The following is a 21,249-nucleotide window of genomic DNA, read 5'->3' on the forward strand; positions in this document are numbered from 1 at the left end:
AATGTTAATGTATGGATCAGAAACTTGGGCTTTAAGATGAAAAGAGGAAGCAAAGCTTGAGAGAACAGAGATGAGAATGCTGTTGTGGATTATGGGAATATCACTTGAAAAATTGGAAAATGATGAAATAATGTGAATGGGAGGGCTAGTAAAGATTACAGAGATATAAGAGTGCCACGACTGAGATGGTGTGGGCACGTGTTGCTGATAGATGGTGGGGAGGGATTGGGAGGAACCTGGTAGGGTGAGAAGATAAAGGAGGAGTCAGAGAATTAGATGGCGAGATAAGGTGAAGGATGATATGGAGAGGAGAAGTTTGGTGGAAGAGGATGACTTTAATAGAAGGCATTGGAGAGGGCATAACAGGCAGCTGACCTCTTAATGAAGGGATAACGGAAGGGAAGATGAAGACACGAGTTACTTGCATCTATTGTATTTGTTGATTTATCATGGAAAGAACAAATTTGATCTAGCTAACAAACAAGATTCCTGTATTTCTTATGATCACTGTTAATTAGAAGGTCAGATATCCTGTTCATTCTCTTATCAGAAGTTGCATATATCAGCATCCCAATTCTGTCAGCCTTGATTACAAAAAGAAGCCTATCTCACTTAAAGTATGTACTCAAAAGAATTATAGGTTGATGGGGGTTGGTTTAAACAAATGATTTCTCAAAATCAAGGTATTTTTTATTATGAACATACCAATTTGCTATAAGTACTGTACTCTCTTCTCAACCCCTTACTCCTTCTAGTAACTTCGGACAATTTAAAGGAGTTAGTACTACCATGGATACTGAAGTACTGAGATGTATACCTGTTTAGGAGGGTGGCTACCTCCTCGTCATTTTTCGCCCCTTTTTGTGTGTTTGTAATTTGTGTGTGTGTTTGTTTGTGAACAGCTTCCTGGCCACAATTTCAATCGTAGAGTAATGAAACTTGCAAGGATTAACTGTTATGTAAAAATCAGGAAATGATTGAACTTTGGAAGGTCAAGGTCACAGTCCAGCAAAATTTCCAATTCAGTAATCAGCCATAAGTTTGGACATCAATGTAACAGATTTCAAACTTGGTTCATATTTGATTGTATGAAAATCCATGCCAATTAATACATGTTAAGGCCAAAGGTCATGGTTGAGAATTAAGCTTCTGCGGCAGAGGTCTGCACTCTACTGAATCCCCCTCTATTTTGAAATGGGAGTGGAGGGCTTAACCATTTAAGGCAATTGTAATTCATGGTTTGTACTATGAAATTTATTATGGTTAATTTTGTCTAGAACTGCAAATTTATGAAACAGAACTCTACACTGCACTGCTTTATTCAAAGACAATTGAGTGCTTTAATAGAATGTTATACTGTACCTTGCACTCATCATTTTATTTTTCAAGGCTGGATTGCTAGTTGATATTTTAAGATTTGAGGTTTAATTTTGTATTTACCCAATCACTAATGATAACTATAATAATACTAGACAGATTATACAGTAATTATCTTCATTCTTATTAGAAGCCTCTTTGCTGTATATAATATACTGTATTTTAATGCTATACAATGTAAGAAATTCTATTTAAATAGTGATATACTGTACTATATTTTGGTAGCATCATGGTATGGAACTAAATAAGAAACTTAATTCAGCAGCTGAGGAAAAAACATAGTGTTATAAGTTTTGAAAGTATGTTTATGCAAATACTTCTGTGTAAGTCAAAATCTTGTCTTTTCCAGAAAATAAAACCTGCCATAACCGCTGCAACAACTTGAGCAGAAACATGCTTTGGACGCAGTATGACTCAAGAGGATAGACAATCATGAACTTCAGACAGAAAATGGCATGGCTTTGCCTAGCATTTTACCTAGGTTCCTCATGCATCATTGTTTATTATTTTCTTGACATAGCAGATCAGTTTACTTTATTTTCTGTCGAGCATTCTAAGTTGCACAATTCTAGCGACAACACGATTCCTACGTGGCAGTTCTGGCATCACATAGGAGATATTCCATTTGTCTTTCTAATTTTACTGTTATCAATTCCGTACTTCCAAGTTTTCGCCGCGCTCTTTTATTGTACTTTACCGTCTGCGGATAGAAATGTAAATAAGTGCTTGATACCAATATTAGGGTGGATATTTTTGTTTCAGAAGGTCTTTTCTATTTTTAAGGACACTGAAAATAGAAACCATGGCGAGAGGGAGGCTTTAAGTGTTTCGTGATAGAGCTGAAATATAATTCCTTTACCGTATATTATTGGCGAATTTTAGCTTCTGTAGGAAGTTGGCAAGTGCAGCTATCTTTAATGCAAAGCACTCTGTTATCAATCAACAATGTGATATTCTTGTTTTTGATATTTAGATATCCGACTTTCCAAAGATTTGATGTCGACCGTTTTCATTCTTTGAATAGTTTTATAGATTGCAACAGCTTCTGATCATTTTTTAAGAGTAAGGTGATTAAGAGTAGCGTTTATGTTGATGAAAAAAAATGCCTGGTCAGTGTAGGTTTATCGATAGATTTTTTTTACTGAATGCTTATGTAAGTAGTGTCTGCATTACAGACCATTAAATTTTACTAATGCTTAGCACCTCGAAATGGGGAAATCATAAAAGCTATTCATTTCTACTATAGAAAAAGGAATCTTAAGTCATTCTTCCAGATAAGTTCCCTCTGTCCTTTTGGGTAGTCTCCATGTGTATATATTACATGTGTCACTGTTGAATAATTTTTTTGCGTTTCTAGCATGGTTATCCTTTACACCATTTGATAGTCATTTTAATAATTTAATTTTAGTATTAGCACTTGTGGTATAAGTACTTGATTATGCTGGGATTTAGAGCCTGATGTAGCCTAAAAAAGTAAAGGAATGTACTTATTCTGGTTATATGAACACCATTGCCATACTATATTCCAAACGTGTAGTCGGTTGTGCATAGCATGTGTGGTAACATTCGGTTGTGATGCATTTTCTCCTGACAGGGGATTTAGGGTATATTAAAGGCTTCATAGTTTATTTGTTATAACGTTGTTAGTGACTTTTTTGTCTTTGCTGAAATCAGGGATTGTTTTTGTCACTTATCCTGGTCAATTTAAATTTTTTCAAATCTGTTAATTAGTGCATTTATGAGAAAATGTTAGAAGCAGAGATTGTTTTTGTCATTCGTCCTGGTCGAATTACTTTTTTCAAAAAATGTTAGTTGTGTAGAAAGTTGATGGAAGAGTCAAAGAAGCCTTGCTTTTTGAGGTTATTGAATCAAAACTTGCATCCTCACAATTAAGTTTTTGAGGTGTTTGGGCGTGTGTTCTCCAAATTACGCATCATTAATGTGTTCGTTGTATTCTTTCATACACAGGATTTGGTACTGCACTTACCTTGCACTCATTTCTTTGGTTTGTTGAGTGTATTTGTATACTTGCACAAATGGGCATTGTGGGAATTACAAAACAATGAGTGGAGTCTTCATGTACAAAAGCGATTTAACCCTTTTTTTATGGAAAAGAATGTTTTATATACTACATAGCCTTTGTGTGTAGGGTGTAAATTAGGATATCTAGTAAAAGAGCCATGTTTGCCTTGGTCCATTGACTAGGTAGTAATGAATGCATTAAAATACTTCTTTCACAGCTTTTCCTAGAATAAATAGCTTGTGCTTTGCTTTGCAGGCAATAAATTCTTGAAATGCTTATAGTATGTGCTCTTGAGAGAAATTATTCAGAATAACCGGCAAGATATTATTTGGGGATAGTTTACGATTGAGTTAAAGGTTGCATATGACAAGTAGGACCTTTTAGATTTAGGTGTGAATGACGAAGACCTGTCAGAATCAGTCCCTTAGGGTTATAAGTGATTCAGGTGTGACTGTGTAATTTGACAGGCTGGGCAGTCTAGCTTAAAAGTGGCTTGAGAAATTGATGGAAGAGCATTTAAGTGAAACTCATTTCCCATTAGAATAAGTCCTTTTGAAATAAATTCTCAAGCTATTTAATCATGCATCCTTGAAAGTGTAACATTAATAGTGCAACTCTGTTTGGACTTTGATTTTGTGGTCCGTTTTATTTGGTGAGGGGAAGTGCTTGAACTACTGTTAGAATTTACGTATAGTTCGTGATTGCAGTTGACTACTGGATATAAAACAAAAGCCCGGTACTTTAAAAAGCTGTCAAAACAAACTATGGTACTTAACATTGGAATGTGTGAAGATGGAGCTTCGGACATGACGAAATAAATCCACGAATGATAAAAAAGGTCGAGAGCACCACAAAACAATTCCAAACTAACCAGTCCAAAAAGAAGGATGATGTTCAGAAGGCGCTCGCGTCGTGGCGCTGGTGGTTGGCTAGGGCCTTTGTATCGGCCCATCCCTTTGACGAAGGAATTAACTAAATGGAAGACAACCTGTGAATAGTGGATTTCACGCGCCTTTGCTTTATACACGACACCCAAAAGGTGCTCGCGCGAGGGTTGTAACCTCAGCATTCCATGCTTTTATCTTTCTCTGGTATAATTGGAAGGTTTTATCAGAAAAGATATATAAGAAGGACTCTTTTCACCGGGCGCCACAGGTCTCTCCCCAGAAATAGATTTTTCCTTCGTCAAAATCCCCTTATTTCACACTGGTTTCTAGTAAAATGACACCATTGGGATACTTGTACTCGCTGTGAGGGCGAAGATTACTCCTTACATTAGATCAGATCATTGAGAACCTTTAGACGAAGCAGTTGTTCAGACCAGGATACAATATTTTCTGTCTATAGATATACAGTACCTGACAAGAGGATCTCCATAATTGCAAATTCATATCCAAACAGCTTTTACTGAGGTTGGTTTGCATGAATAAGAGCTTTAGTTTTATCAGAGAAACTGAGTAATTGGCATTACATATTTTGCAAGTTATTAAATCTGGATCTGGGAAAAGATGAATTTGCTTTGAGTGCAATTAAAAGATTTTAGGATAAAAATGGAGTTGTGTTAAAGTACATATACAAGAGAGGGTCTATTAAGGTGTGAATGAGATTCTGAGGTAAAGAAGTATTTTCTCCATTTCTGTAGTGGGAGAGGCTGGCAAAAAAATGTGGTTGCACATTAACAACTACTTTGTACAGTACGTATATGGTTCTCCAATTGGACAAGACAATTTGAAAAGCTTTTAGCATTGCTTTCATCCTAGTGCTTGATCACATTCAAAATAGAAAATCACTGTACACTACTTACTGTATTTGCATTTTTTAAAAATGGGTTTTACTGTATTTGAACTGTATTCTTCTTGGTCCTTACGACTACTAAGCTAAACCAGATGGTTTTGTAGGAAGGTAGATGACCCTGAGATATGATCCAAAAACTCTTTTGGAGAATCTAGATTAACGCTCTTGCCCAAGTGTGCCTTTTAGCCATTCACGCATTAATAGAATACTGTAAGAGATTTTAGTTCATGGCTCGGTAATTATTTGCAATTTTGTATCTTCTATATTTTACTGTGATTGTTCTTCTCTCAGTCCTGCCGAGTGTTATGGCAAGGGCAATAATTTTTATGCTTAAATATAGCATTTGTAGCATATGATACTATGACTTCTTGTTGACGGGGAAGCTTTACCCAAGAGATAAACTCGGATTCTGTTGTCTATACAGCAGTAGAAACTTGAAAAGTCAGCATATCTTGCCTCTCTAGTCTTTAAGCATAAGCAAAATGGATGATAGAAGTGTTTAGTTTTGTATTCGTTTTGTATTGTTCATTGTTGTTTTCAATAGCATTTAGTTGTTTGTAACATTTGTTTGTAACATTAATAGATATCTGGAGGGCTGACCCTCGTTTGTTGACAACCGCATCAATCATTCAAATTCCTTATTTGTGGTCTTGAATATTATTCGGAAAAGATGAGTACTGTTAAGATACCAGCTTCACCTAGACCTTGAAATAGATTTATGAATCTGGATCATGTAACCCCTGTTGGGAGCTGGGAGTCCATTCAATATCCAATTGCAACTAGTGGAAAACTGCATTTTCAATACAAATTAAAAATAAGGAGAGGTTGGACATCAAGATAAAAGGAAGGAGGTATAGCAGAAGGCCAAAAATTGAGTACAGCCAGGGGCCAAAGGGGAAATGCAAAGACCTTAAAAAGGCTTATGGTGGACTGACAGTAGTACTTTCCCAAGAGGACTTGGACCCTTAGGCAACAATCCACTTCATATTTCTCAATTCTGTTGAGTTGTCATGCTTGTATTTACCTTATATCATTATTTAAATTTTTTTCAATTGCCAACCTATTTCAGCTTTAATACTATAGTATTTTCTTTTATTGGTTATTATTGAGATGTTTTTACCATTTAATACTAATTTATTTGTAGCTGATCGGCAATTTGTGGCATATTTTAATTCACTGACCCCTTTTGTATTTTAGTTTCGATGTGGATCAGTGGTTTTATTTTTTACGTACGTGATTGGATTAGACTTATGAATTTGGGCTAATTAATTTAGCCCAGTGCTGGACCTTGTATGGACATTCAGCCCCCAAGGGCATCTAGGGAAAGACCCTACAATTACACTAAAGAAAAAGTTAAGGGGATGGACAGGAATTATCAGTAGTATTACTTTTGCTTTCATTTCACTACTTGTTTAGCATTTTTGATCAGTTTCATGAGAATTTGACAATTTTATTAAAATTTTCATTTGTTTTTCCCCCTTTTTTTTATAATTCTGTATTCATTGCTGTTTCTTCAATAGTTTCCTCGGTGCAGTAACCTAGTACTGTATGGCATTTCCAGTTTTTTGTATTTTTTCTTTATCAATTTGTGGCAAATATGTCAAGTGCTTGTATCAGCTGTTACAGACGAGTGTCCCATTACCTCATCAGGGAGATGTGCCGTGTTGCTTTGCATATATCGTTGGATGTGTTTTCAAGAGTGTAAGATGGTACTGAGCAATGGGTCTTATGTCTTTACCTGCCTTGATGCATCTTTCGCCAGTCCCTAGGTTGGCAATAGTTACCTCAGATTCACTGTCTGACAGTTGGCTATCAGCCATGTCCATGTATTGCTTGCCTCATCTGCCGAATGGCCTGCTACTGTCCATACCTGCATGCTTGCTGCCTGGGTACCTTGTCATCTGCTCCGAGCATGGGTGTCAGGTCTCATGCCTGCACCATAGCTGCTTGTCTATTAACACCTTCCTGTCGGCCAGTTTTGGTTACTACTCTGCCAGATAATTCTATTCCTTCCTTTCCTTATGACCACCCTATCCACTCTTTACCCAATCTTCATCTCTTTGCTAGACACTCAGGCTTCAGAAAATGAAATTAATTTTAGGAAACATTCTTACTAAATTTTACAATCATTATTAATCTCATTAATCTTGCCTGTTGTGTTAATCTTGTCAGTAGCTGCCACTTTAGTTTATTGAACAAGGAAGCAAATGAAATTCTTGGATGATGAATACTTTAATTTTGCAGCCTGTTCAGGCTTTGAAGAGGTTTTTAGTTACCTTGCGGTAAATGCCTGTCGAAATCGCTTTCTCTGTGGATTTAGTGGATCCCACATCTTCAGCCATATCGCTGATCAAATTCACGCTGTTAACTATAGTCATGAGAAGCCTTAAGTATAGGGGGACATTGCTACTATTAGAGGATGGAGTTTGTTCAGCTAGGCATCATTAGTTTTTTGGCCTGTGAGATGGGACCTTCTTCAAGTAGCTGAAGTGGAAAGTGATGGCAACAGGAAAACCCTCTTTATGCCCAATTTTCATGGGTTTCAACGACTTGGAGGCTTTAACCCTCTGCACTAACCGTGGAAATTTTATAGACAACTGACTCTTGAGGGGATGCAGGGCTATGGACCTGGCCATGAACACTGAAGATTTTTCCACATATTTGCAATCCATTTCAGATGGGATTAACCATCAGCCAGAAATTGTGTTATGGGTAAAGGTTCATAATGCTAGACTTTCTCCTGGGCATTCGGCAGTCTTAGGCACGAGATCTTTTTTTTTTAACCAGGAAAGGTGAACAGCCCATTGCATTCTTCCTGGTGACTAGCGTTTAAAGAACTTGGCATACACAACACTACGAAGCTCAAGTTCTTATATAGGGATAGGAGGTGAAAGCTACTGAAGCTTAAGATTGTGTATTATGTAGATTTGGTCACTAACTTGCCAGTTTCCCATTTCTTTCAGTTTATATTTTGGAATAGTTAAATTATATTGTCCGCACTGAAGTGTCTTAGTTTCATTGGATATTTTTAAAGCATACATTTACAGCATAGTCCGTCCATCTTTTGGGTACCCTGTTTTTGTATGGGGCATCTACCCGTTTCCTAGTAATGTTGGTCATTTGAGTGGCTTCGCGAGTTTGGAATGTAAAGTAGTTAAGTAAAATCCCTGGCATAGTAGAGTTCATTATCAAATTGAGATGGTCATCCTTACGATGATTATCCAATTCATCCTTCTATTTTCATCTTTATAGAATCCCTGCAGAAAGTAAAAACTTTCAAACGAGACTGATGGATCAACATGGACAAGTTTTGATACTAAACTGATTTCAGTTAGCAGATCTGTTCATGAAATTCCTGCACTTTGGTTTGAGCCTAACTGTGCTCAGTGACTTGAAGGGAAATGCATTGTTCCATCCATGGTGTGTAGTATTTTTTGTTTGGTCTGTGTAAAACACTCTGAATCAGTATTTTTGGCAGTCTATCAAGTGACTAATGGCCAACAGGAGTTGCCTGCCTATTCTTTGATGAATGCAAGCTTACGCAACTCTTAACAGATGAGAATTTTCTATAGTAATATTTCCATAGGCTTCACAACTTTCATTTTTATGATGGTTTTCCTGTTGAAGAACATTGTGTGTGGCTGAACAATGGTAATTGATTTTTCAAGTAGGCAAGATGTTATCACTGCATCATAAACAATCTATACCCCAATCTCGACTAGAGTCATAGGAAACGCCTTCAGTCTGGTTAGGATATATTAAAGACTGACAGCATGACAGCAGAACTCGAAGCCTTTCCTCTTGACAAAACATTGGAGGAAATAGGCAATAATTCTCTCATTCTGCTGAACCTTTGGCAAGTTTGAGATGAGAGAGAGAGCCCTTGTATCAAGCAAGTTATTGTTCATCACATTGATTATTCATATAATCCTATTTGATTACCACCATGGGTACACTGGTTGTTTATCTTTACCACGTCCAATATTAAAACCTAACAAACTTCCTTAATTTCCAAGAGCAATTTTGGATCCATCTAACTTTTTTTTTTTTTTTTTTTTTTTGTGAAGGAAAGGATTTCTGCAGTAGATGGCTTGTGTTCTTACAAACCCATCTCTCAAAATACAGACCTTAACCAGCTGGTCTTGCAACTGCTTACTCAGTCTTCATGAAATAATGGATGGTTGCAAGAGTACTCTTTGTTTTTAACAGAACTTTGGGTTATATATATTCTGTATGTTATATATATTCTGTATATTTTAGACCATGAATAAGGCTTTTTATGATTGATGGACTTTGTTATAAACTGGTTTTGTTATAAAAAGTTAATTGCTTTAGAATAAAATGCTAACCGTATTCTGTTGGTTGTAAATTACTTCAACAGTTATGACACTCTTGTGATACAGTACTATGGTTTTTGTATTAGTCCCTTTTACTAATTTTTTTAATCCATATGATAAACAGGAACTACGCAGTAATTATGCACAAAATAACTATTTATCAGCAATGTTGGCTTTTTAGTAGTTTCAAAGCTGTTTCTTGAATAGGAAGAATATGTTGTCAGTCAAGAAAAAACTAATAGCTCTTAGGAGTTGCTTGAATTAAGGTAGAAAATTTATTTCTACATCAGTCCATAAAATTTCTATTGTAGAAATACCAATACCATAGTTGATTTTAATTTTTCAGATATTAAATAGCTCTAGTCAAAGCATCTTTTATGCTGGATTATTTTTTGTAATTTAGTTTTCTTAAATAGGTAGAGTCCAAAAATCTTGTGAATAGTGGTTAATTCTTTGCAAAATTGGTAGTAAACAATGAGTTTAAAATACACTTTAAATTGTTGATATTTTTTGCACCAAGACATTTTTAAGCTTAGATTTAAAAATTCTATTGCCATGCATGTTTGCAACTGGTTTTTATATTGTAATGATTTTAATGAAGTTCCTTAATTTTTGGTAATGTATGCAATGATTTTATAACGAAGATTAATTATATAAGCATATTTGAATTAAAATTTCACAATGATTTTCTTATTTTCTTTAAAGGTACTTAAGACACCTAAGGCTTGGTTACTAGTTTACTCCACAAAATACCAACCTCTTAAAATGAGGTCTTAAAGAGGGGGAAGCAGCAGTGATTGACAAAACAAACATTAGTTCTCAAGGCACTTTTTCTTGAGAAATAATACTTGAAAAAGAAAACCCAAAATTTAGTAAAACCTGCTTCTACATTTTAGGTGGCTGTTCAACACATTAAATCTATAACCTCAAATCAACCCAGAGGTACTTTTTAGACTTGGCATGGTAAAGGGTAAATAAGGAAAGAGCAAGTATAATTTTATCCAAGGTTTTTGATTATAGATTACACAAACTAGAAAAAAAAATTCAGAATCAAAATTTCAACATTACATTAATAACAATTATATTGAAATGTTACAATAATATTCTTCACAATAATTTCCCTTCAGTCATTAAACAAAAATTCTTTCTTGGGAAAAATTATATTTTAATTATAAAATAAATTTTTGAATATACTTACCCGGTGAATATATAGCTGCAACTCTGTTGCTCGACAGACAAACTCTACGGAAAAAACTCGCCAGCGATCGCTACACAGGTTGCGGGTGTGCCCAACAGCGCCATCTGTCGACCAGATACCCAGCTCTTATGGAAACAAAGACTCAATTTTCTCCTCGTCCCACTGCGTCTCTATTGGGGAGGAAGGGAGGGTCATTTAATTTATATATTCACCGGGTAAGTATATTCAAAAATTTATTTTATAATTAAAATATTTTTAAAAATTTAACTTAGCCGGTGAATATATAGCTGATTCACACCCAGGATGGTGGGTAGAGACCAGTAATATATGTTTACATTTTATGAGCTAAGTGTTTTTTATTTCATTTTAGAAGTTATCAAAATAACAAAAACAAAATAAATAGGTACCTGGTAAGGAAGTCGACTTGAACAATTACTCTGCCTTTTAAGTACGTCTTCCTTACGGAGCCTCGCGATCCTCTTAGGATGCTGATCGACCCCTAGGAGCTGAAGTATCAAGGGTTGCAACCCATACAACAGGACCTCATCAAACCCCTAATCTAGGTGCTCTCAAGAAATGACTTTGACCACCCGCCAAATCAACCAGGATGCGAAAGGCTTCTTAGCCTTCCGGATAACCCATAAAAAAACATTTCAAGAGACAGATTAAAAGGATATGGAATTAGGGAATTGTAGTGGTTGAGCCCTCACCCACTACTGCACTCGCTGCTACGAATGGTCCCAGTGTGTAGCAGTTCTTGTAAAGAGACTGGACATCTTTCAAGAAAAATGACGCGAACACTGACTTGCTTCTCCAATAGATTGCGTCCATTATACTTTGCAGAGATATATTTTGCTTAATAAGGCCACGGAAGTTGTTACAGCTCTAACTTCGTGCGTCTTAACTTCGTGCGTCTTCACCTTAAGCAAAGTTCGGTCTTCCTCACTCAGATGTGAATGAGCTTCTAGTATTAACAATCTGATAAAGTCTGACCAAGCATTCTTTGACATAGGCAAGGATGGTTTCTTAACTGAACACCATAAAGCTTCAGATTGGCCTCGTAAAGGTTTAGTACGCTTTAAATAGAACTTAAGAGCTCTAACAGGGCATAAGACTCTTTCTAGTTCATTGCCTACGATCTCCGATAAGCTGGGAATATCGAAAGATTTAGGCCAAGGCCGAGAAGGCAGCTCATTTTTGGCTAGAAAACCAAGTTGCAGCGAACAAGTGGCTTTTTCCGACGAAAATCCGATGTTCTTGCTGAAGGCATGAATCTCACTGACTCTTTTAGCCGAGGCTAAGCATACCAGGAAAAAAGTCTTAAGAGTGAGATCTTTCAGGGAGGCTGATTGTAACGGCTCCAACCTGTCTGACATGAGAAATCTTAGTACCACGTCTAAATTCCATCCAGGGGTAGCCAAACGACGCTCCTTGGTGGTCTCAAAAGACTTAAGGAGGTCTTGCAGATCTTTATGTTTGGAAAGATCTAAGCCTCTATGCCGGAAGACAGATGCCAACATGCTTCTGTAGCCCTTGATAGTGGGAGCTGAAAGGGATCGTCCTTTTCTCAGGTATAAGAGAAAATCAGCTATTTGAGCTACAGAGGTACTGGTCGAGGATACAGAAACTGACTTGCACCAGTCTCGGAAGACTTCCCACTTCGATTGGTAGACTCTAATGGAAGACGCTCTCCTTGCTCTAGCAATCGCACTGGCTGCTTCCTTCGAAAAGCCTCTAGCTCTCGAGAGTCTTTCGATAGTTCTTTACGTGTGGCTGACGTAGAAGGTCTACCCTTAGAGGAAGACTTCTGGGAACGTCTACTAACCATCGAAGTATCTCGGTGAACCATTCTCTCGCGGGCCAGAGGGAAGCAACTAACGTCAACCTTGTCCCTTCGTGAGAGGCGAACTTCTGCAGTACCTTGTTGACAATCTTGAACGGTGGGAATGCGTAGAGATCCAGATGTGACCAATCTAGGAGGAAAGCATCTATATGTATTGCTGCTGGGTCCGGGACTGGAGAGCAATAGATTGGAAGCCTCTTGGTCAGCGAGGTTGCAAAGAAATCTATGGATGGTTTCCCCAAGTGGCCCAAAGTCTCTTGCACACATCCTTGTGGAGGGTCCATTCGGTTGGAATTACTTGCCCTTTCCGACTGAGACAATCTGCAATGACGTTCAAGTCGCCTTGGATGAACCTCGTTACTAGGGAGATGTCTTGACCTTTTGACCAGATGAGCAGGTCCCTTGCGATCTCGTACAACGTCAGTGAGTGGGTACCTCCTTGTTTGGAGATGTACGCCAAGGCCGTGGTGTTGTCCGAGTTTACTTCCACCACTTTGCCTCGAAGGAGAGACTTGAAGCTTTTCAAGGCCAGATGTACTGCCAACAGCTCCTTGCAGTTGATATGCATGCTCCTCTGACTCGAGTTCCACAGTCCTGAGCATTCCCAACCGTCTAGTGTCGCGCCCCAGCCCACGTCCGATGCGTCCGAGAAGAGAACGTGGTTGGGAGTCTGAACAGCCAGGGGAAGACCCTCTCTTAGGTTGATATTGTCCTTCCACCAAGTCAGACAAGACTTTATCTTTTCGGAAACCGGGATCGAGATTGTCCTTTTTCCAGTGAAAAGCTAGATGGTATTGAAGAGGACGGAGGTGTAGTCTTCCTAGTGACACAAATTGTTCCACGGATGACAGCGTCCCTACCAGACTCATCCACAGCCTGACTGAGCAGCGTTCCTTCTTCAGCATCTGCTGGATGGATAGCAGGGCTTGATCTATTCTGGGGCTTGTTGTTCAGCAACGTCCTCATCAGAGGGTTCCTCATCTGAAAACTGATGAGGAAACGGCAACGGAATGGGCAACGTCTGGCTCGCTGAGTCCGGTCGCACTGGTGCATGCGTGCAACATCATGGAACTGCTGCACAGTCTGTGAACTGTCAACAACCATGGGTGCGCGAGGAAGCACAGCGTCCACCCGAGACTGTCTAGACCGTCTGGGTTGTGCAGTCAACACCATACCGGGTTGCTGAGGTTGACGCATTGCGTCAAAACAAGTCACCTCTGCTGGTTGTTGAACGTCCTGAACGTCAACAACCACCTCCGAGCGTCGCTTAACGTCAACGTGCGGCTGGCAACCCACACTGGGTCGCATCGGTGGAGGAACCACCTCAACTGGCAGACGCGAGAAGGTTACCTCAGCGTCAACAGGACGCACAACCGACCGGTTGGAAGGTTGTTGGCCAGAAGGTTCGGCAGCAACCTTCTCCGCATTAAAGTCCTCTATCAAGGACGCAAGCTTGGACTGCATGTCTTGCAGCAAAGCCCATTTAGGGTCTACGGGAGCAGGTGCGGCAACAGACGGGGTTAGCGACTGAGGCGGTACCGCTTTCCATCCCTGAAAGCCTTGTTTATGCATGACATAATTGTACAGTAAAACTTCAAAGGCTCGAAAACAGCTGTGAAGTTGACCTGTAAAAAACTTGGAGCGTCTCCTGGCCAGGCGCCAGGGAGAGTCTACGAGATTTGAGAAGTCTATCTGGGAAGAGGCATGAACTCCCAAGCCGAGAACTTCTCTCGTGTCATATCAGACTCTCGCTCTATAAGCCAGTTTAAAAGAAGGGAAAGCAAAGGCTGTATCCCCCAAACTCCTCCTGGTGATAAACCAGTCGCCTAGCCAACGTAAAGCTCTCTAGGAGAGCGAGAGAGCACTAGCTTAAAAACAACGGCTTCGAAGTAGCTAGGCCTAGTGTAAGCTCTGACGTTTAGGCGAACGAGGAGCAGCAGTTACAAAAAGATTCGGACAAAGATCCTTAAAAAAAACTCATCATGATTTAATTAAAGTCCATAGAGGGCTAAGCAGCTTTAGGCTCCTCTCCATCTGACAGAGTCCTCAAGGGAATATCAGTAGGAGGGGGAACAGCAACTTCCTCATCTACAGGAACCTTGTCCGATAAAAGCCGAGTCTCAAGCAAGGGAGAGACCTACCGTGGTGGTAATGCTTTACAAGCAGAGTCCACATTCACTGGTGCATTAGTAGCGGACCAGGATGCAACGTCATGTAACTGCTTGACAGTCTGTGAATTGTCAACAACTGAACTGTCAACCACAACAGGTGCGTGAGGACGCACAGCGTCCACTCGAGACTGCTTTGACTGCCTAGACTGAGCAGTCAAAACAACTCTAGAATGCGGAGGTTGACGCACAGCGTCAAAACAAGTCAACTCCGATTGTTAGCGAACGTCTTGAACGTCAACAGGAGCATCAGCAAGTGGCCTAACGTCCAAATGCGGCTGAAAATCCATACGAGACCGCATCGAGTGTGGTTCTAAACAACCTGACTGACGTGACTTAGCTACGCCAACGTCAACAGGAAGCACAAAGGAACGTTAGGTTGGCTGAAAGCCAGGATATCGATGAGATAAACGGCTAGACTCAACGGACTAATCGGCGGAATAGTCTTCCATAAGGGAGGCAAGCATATTCTGCATGTCTTGCCATACAACCCATTAAGGATCAACGGAAATGGTTGTGGTAAGAGACGAGGGTAACGTCTGTGACCGCAACACTTTGCCAACAAAAAAGACTCTCTGAGTCTGTGTTACGCTTTTGTTAGGCGGCGAGCAGTTATCCGATGACTGCATAGGGTCAGAGCTGTCCTAATGGCTGTAACCAGGACGCTGGACCTGTCCTGAAAGGACTGACTTTCGCTTAAGGGCTTCGAAACCTTGTGACAGGTTTCTTATGCGAAATGCCTTCGGATGACGAGGAGAAAAAACGTCTCTCTCGTCTTATGGTAGGGGAGATCTTGGTAAGATACACCCGATACCATAGAGGGAAACGTCTGTTCGTTGATCAAGGCCTCTCGAACCCATAATTCGTTCGACATTACTTCTCCCCTGTTTGGGAGCTTGCTAGAGGTCCCGGACTAGGTGAACGACAGGCACGAACAGACGAACCCTCGGACGCAACACTGTAACACTTTGCGTAATATCACTTTATCACTTCGATTTTCTGTTTTGCACTTATTTCACTGAAATTGAAACTTTTACTGATTTCTACCTGAAGCACGCAATTCTACCCTTATTAAAAAGATAGTAATTGTGAAATCAGTCGTATAATGCAAGCTCATTAATACCAGCAAAAAACAGAAAACATATTTTAAGATAAAAATTTCAGTGGCTGGAGAAGAGACTAAACACTAGTTCCTTCAAAACTACGTTTTCAATCTCTAACCGCACATAGCCTGGGGACGAGAATAAACACTAAAAACGTTTTATCCTTTCTCCCCGTACCGAGACTAGGGACGAGAGCAACTCGAGAACAACGTTACCCGCTTGAATGGAACGTTTTCTCTCCTCTCTCTCCCTCCGTCTCTATCTCTCTTTCTCTCTTGATTTCGCACCTAAGAGATGAGCCCAATTACATTTCGTCAAAAAAACATGTTATTTGACCAAAGGAAAAAACTGAAAGGTTTTTCAATTAAAAAGTTCCTTTAAAATAGAATTTAAAACATTTAAGCTTAGAAAGAATGAACAAAACGTCAGAATCGATTTACTCTTTCTGCAAAGTGAAACCGTGATACACTCTCTCTCTATCGTAACGATAGAGCGCATGTTGAACTTCCTGAACGTCAACAACTGCGTAGCATAAATAAACTAAACATTAATTCATCTTTGAAAAAGGTACGAAGACTATTCAAAGAAATTCTTTCATAAAATATTTCATTTAAAAAGTTTTAAATCCTTAGCTCTTTAAAAGCTATTTACGATATAAAGGGCTCAACGTTGATTAACTTCGGTTTCCAAGTTAGGACCGCCTACTCTCAGGAAAGGTCGCATGTAAACAAAACATTAAAATTTATTTATGTTTATTATAAATGGAAAGTTAATCGAAGAGGAAAATCTATATTTAATTTATAACGTGATAAGATAATTACTAAAAGCCTAAACACACTTCCGTCTAAGGGAAGGGTCGGCCATTTAAAAGTGAAAGAAAGTCCATACTCTCTTTGTCACCAAAATTAAATCTATCCAAAACGAGTTCAAGATTTAAGATGAAGATAAAACACCTGCACTGCGAAAGCTCAAACCAGAATATAGTACTTCACCAAATATGATGGGAAAAACTCCAGGTTTCAACAGCGAGTAAAGTACGTCTTGTCGACACGTCGACAGAGAGAAAATTGAGTCTTTGTTTACATAAGAGCTGGGTATCTGGTCGACAGATGGCGCTGTTGGGCACACCCGCAACCTGTGTAGCGATCGCTGGCGAGTTTTTTCCGTAGAGTTTGTCTGTCGAGCAACAGAGTTGCAGCTATATATTCACCGGCTAAGTTAAATATTTAAAATTGTATTTTGCCTAATTATACAAATCCAAGTCCTTTAGGTAGAGGTATGATTCTGGTGGCAGCTGGTATCGGCCAATGAAAAATTAAAGAGTTTCTGGCAGTCGCCAACCACTACCACTATAGGTCTGGGTCTGCGGTCTGCTAGCTTGTTAGGCCCCCATTGAGATTCTGGCCATGGTATTGAATAGAAGTATTCCCACTGCTCTCAATTTGACCTGACGATTTGTGCAGCACTTCTAATGTTTTCCTCTTTACAGTAAGAGTATTTGTGAACCAAGTAAGATGCAGACATGTCTAGGACTGCCCAAGTGCCATTGTGGTACATTCATGAGCAAAGTCAAAGTCGATCCTCGTCCTTTGTGTCAAGACGTGCAGAGGCCGCCGCACCTTTGAGGATTCCCCTTGTGTACAAGAAGTGAATGCCTTCCCAGTTGTTAAGATTCAAATGAAAGAAGAAAATGGCCAGGCACTAGGCCGACGTGTCCAGGAGAACAATGCAGTGGAACCAACAGCTGTGCCCACCACACAAGAGTTTTTCAGCAAAGGAAGAGGGATCCTAAACTCAAACAGTATGACGATCAGGAGAGAGCAAGCTCCTCAACACCACCCTCTCCGACTATGAGAGCTTACTCCACCTTGATGAGTTGACCACCCTAGGAAAAGAAAACCTTCAAGAGGATTCGGCTTGTGAAGTTGAGTTTAAGAAGAAACGCAAATCTTGACCAGTCCTGCAGCTGAACCACCGGGCCTGTTTCCTCCTTTTTCTAGGCTCGTAGAAGACTAAATACCATTTCAAGAACCCGGTGAGTATACGAGGCACGTCCATTGACGTCTACAAAGAAATGAAAGGACAAAGTATTGGCCATCCCTTAGGACTTACATAGTCTTTATGAATGTAAGAAATAAGTAAATTTTGTTGCTGTTCATAGTCGTCTCTGCAGTGGAAGAAAGTTGTCATTGATTAGATGACACTGAACAATCATCCCCCAAGGTCTACTATTGGATCACTGTCTTCTCAAGTCTACTGTAGAAACTGCCTCGGACCAAGATCCCAAGTTTGCTTGACGAGGTTGATCCTTGCCCAAAAGAAGAATTAGCATCATCTTGTCTCTCTCCAGGGGGGAGAGAGAAAAAAAAGAAGTCTCTTTCAAGAGGATCAGATTGCCATCCCTCATGAGAGACTGAACACTTCAGGAATAGCTATCTACTCAGAAAAGAACAAGACATCTCTCTCCCTATCCTGCAAAAGCATCTCATTCTGGCACTTCCTCGGGTCCGGGCGATGCAAAGCCCTCAGAATCAACTTCTAATAACCCTGAAGAAAAAAATTCTTCTTGGAACTATGTTTCAGAGTAAGGTGATGGATCCCAAAACCCCTTTCTATAGAAGATACTCATACAAACAAAGACATCACCTAGAGTTGCCATGATCGTATCGGTCCCATCGTTTCGTCTAGAAGATGAAGGAAAGTGTCGTAGACACGTTCCTCTGACGTCATACTCGACATTATACTACCCATCATTTTTAAACAGAATATATTGTGTTACAGAGGGAGCCCATCCTTCTCCGCTTTCCTTAAACAACATTGCCAATGTTGACTCCAGGGATGTCAGTAGAAAAGTTAGCGCTGTAACAGTCAAGCCTTCTCAACTGAGGTGATTATGGAGGCAGTAACATATTAGTTCTCCAATCTTTATCTTTGTTGAACCACTGAGCAGGTACGTATTTGTACTTAACAGTTTCTCATCTCAAATTCTGGTGAAGCTGAAGACATGAAAAAGGTACAGTATAAGGAACTGACTTCTTATCAGAGGTTAAGTGGTGGACTTCTTGGGTCCATCAAACCTCTTTTCCTCCGGACAAACTGTGTTTTTAAGAGTAGAGACGCAGTGGTAACCAAAGTTCCACCAGGCATATAGCTTGCTTCGCAAGACATTATTTGGGAACACTTCCTTAACACAGAGTGCCCCTTTCTTTCTCTCAACGAAGTGAAAGTAGCAGTGGAAAAATGTGAGAATGCTAGTGAAGCTCCCTTCTTCAAGAGGGCTGCAACTTTTATGCAAGCAACTACCCACAGCTTCTAAAGTCATGTGTGGCAGGCAAGGACCTCGTTAGGGGGTAATGCCTAACAAGTCAGGGGACAAGAAGGCAGTTCCACAAGGCAGAACCTCAAACAGGAGAGGTTCTTAACATCATACTGTGTCCCATTTACCAAGTCTCTCCTTCCTCTCACTTGAGTGCTGATGAACTGATCATTATATTTGACAGGATCAATGAATGACCACCCCCTTCAGGGAGAGGACCAAATTTTAGACAAACAGTTGAGGAGAGTGAAGGACTTGGAGGATTTTACAGCAACTTTTTCCTAGAACAGAAATTGTCAGGAGGTTGCGAGTCATCGACCTTTTCCACCTGAACGACTTCATACTAAGGCGAATTCAAGATGGACACCGCCAATACCTGTAAACCAAGTGACAAGACATAAAAATAATAACCTTTATTCCATAGACTTGAAAGATATATTGAAATGCAGGAAAGACCCAGGCCCCAGGCAGGAGTTTAGAGAGACAAGGTGCAGGGCTTCATGGACAGACATTACCCGACCATGATGGGTGGCAGAAATGGATTGGAATAATAGATTTGGCCCATATGACACAGCACTGGGGCCAGGGAATTTAAGAAAGATTGGACAAGACTAAAGAAAGAAAACATGAATACATGTATAGCAGAAGGCTAACAAATTCTGCTAGAGACCAAGAGGATGACACTGCAAAGACCTCTACGGAAGGCCTTCAGCGCAATGCTAAATAAGCACTGCCTATGTGGTAACGTCCCTGACTGGTGATCGCCAGACTGGGATTTGAGTTACACTCAAACTCTTTAGTTCCGGCAACCTCACCGTCCTTGTGAGCTAAGGATGGGGGGTTTAGGGGAGCCTATAGATCTATCTGCCGAGTCATTAGCAGCCATTGCCAGGCCCCCTTGGTTCTATCTTAGGTGCAGAGGGAGGTTGGGCACTGATGATCATGTGTTTATAGGGTCAGTCTCTAGGGCTATGTCCTCCCTGATAGTGTAAGGTCACTATCTCTTACCTCTGCCATTCATGCACAGCCTTTAATACAGGGGGGTTGGCAGAAATGTGCATCAGAAACAGTTTCTTCATTTTAAGCAATAGCGTATAATATAAATGTGTTGGATGCAGGTGGATATGGAGAGACTGTAAGCAGGGGATTAAGATGCTATTGAAGATGGTAGAGAACAGACGCAAGAACTCAACTTTAGAGAAGTCACCTGACCAGGGCAGCACTTCTGTAATAGCAGCTGTGCAATCCCACTTTAGATAATTTCCCTTGTAGTTCTGGTAAAGCATTTGTGGGAGTGTGAGTATTGAGAGCATTCTGTGACAAAGTGGAGCTCAAGCTTTGAGAAGTCATCCCCAACTACCAGGCATCACATTAAGTTGGCCTGATCTGTTCTTGAGCTTCATCACTTACACTAGAACCAAGACTAATGAGATTTTCTTCCATCCACTAGAATGCATTTGACACTGGAGAAAGCATGCTGCTCACCTTCTTGCTTCACCGAGGCAAAGACTAGTACGGTTCGAAGAAAAAACGCCTGCATGGTTTGTGCAGGACTGCATTAGAACCCCCCCCTCCCCCAAGGACTCTAGTGATACTCCAATCATTCCTCGATTTTCTGAGGTCAAGCCTTGGAAGATACTCATAACCCTAAACAATTTCCATGAAGAAGAAAAGTCTAAACCCTTAACCTGAGAACCTGTTTCAAGGTTATGCAATAGCCTTTCTTGCAGACAGAGCTTCCCAAATTTATTTAGCATAGGATATTAGCTGATCAGAATGCCTGTACTGTGTCATTCAAGAGTTAATGTCAGCAAGATTAGAAGGCCTGTACTGTGTCATTCAAAGAGTCCCAATGTCAGCAAGATCAGAAGGCCTGCTGGCTGTGTCATTCAAGAGTCCCAATGTCAGCAACTATCTTTCAAGAGCAACGGGTGAATGTTTCTCCAGAGATATTAGAAGGCAACCTTGAATATTAGAAATGTCTTGTTCAAAAGAGTGGAAAGCAGGTCACTTGATGGCAAGTTGCAAGGAGTCTTTTCACCACACGCGGCTGCTAGAACATCGTTTTGTCTGCAATTAAACATGTTGAC

The 21,249-nt window shown here is 40.1% G+C and overlaps 1 long non-coding RNA gene across 1 annotated transcript in view; it reads left to right on the forward strand.

The window, feature by feature from the left end:
* LOC137656766 (uncharacterized) overlaps window positions 1-5,217 on the forward strand; it is a 39,314-nt gene extending 34,097 nt beyond the window's left edge. Inside the window, exon 3 of the long non-coding RNA XR_011047016.1 lies at window positions 1,727-5,217. This is a non-coding gene — a long non-coding RNA (uncharacterized lncRNA). The remainder of the gene's footprint in view (window positions 1-1,726) is intronic.
* Window positions 5,218-21,249: the final 16,032 nt, after the last annotated feature.

This window comes from Palaemon carinicauda, chromosome 17 (genome assembly GCF_036898095.1).
Source record: "Palaemon carinicauda isolate YSFRI2023 chromosome 17, ASM3689809v2, whole genome shotgun sequence".
NCBI lineage: Eukaryota > Metazoa > Arthropoda > Malacostraca > Decapoda > Palaemonidae > Palaemon > Palaemon carinicauda.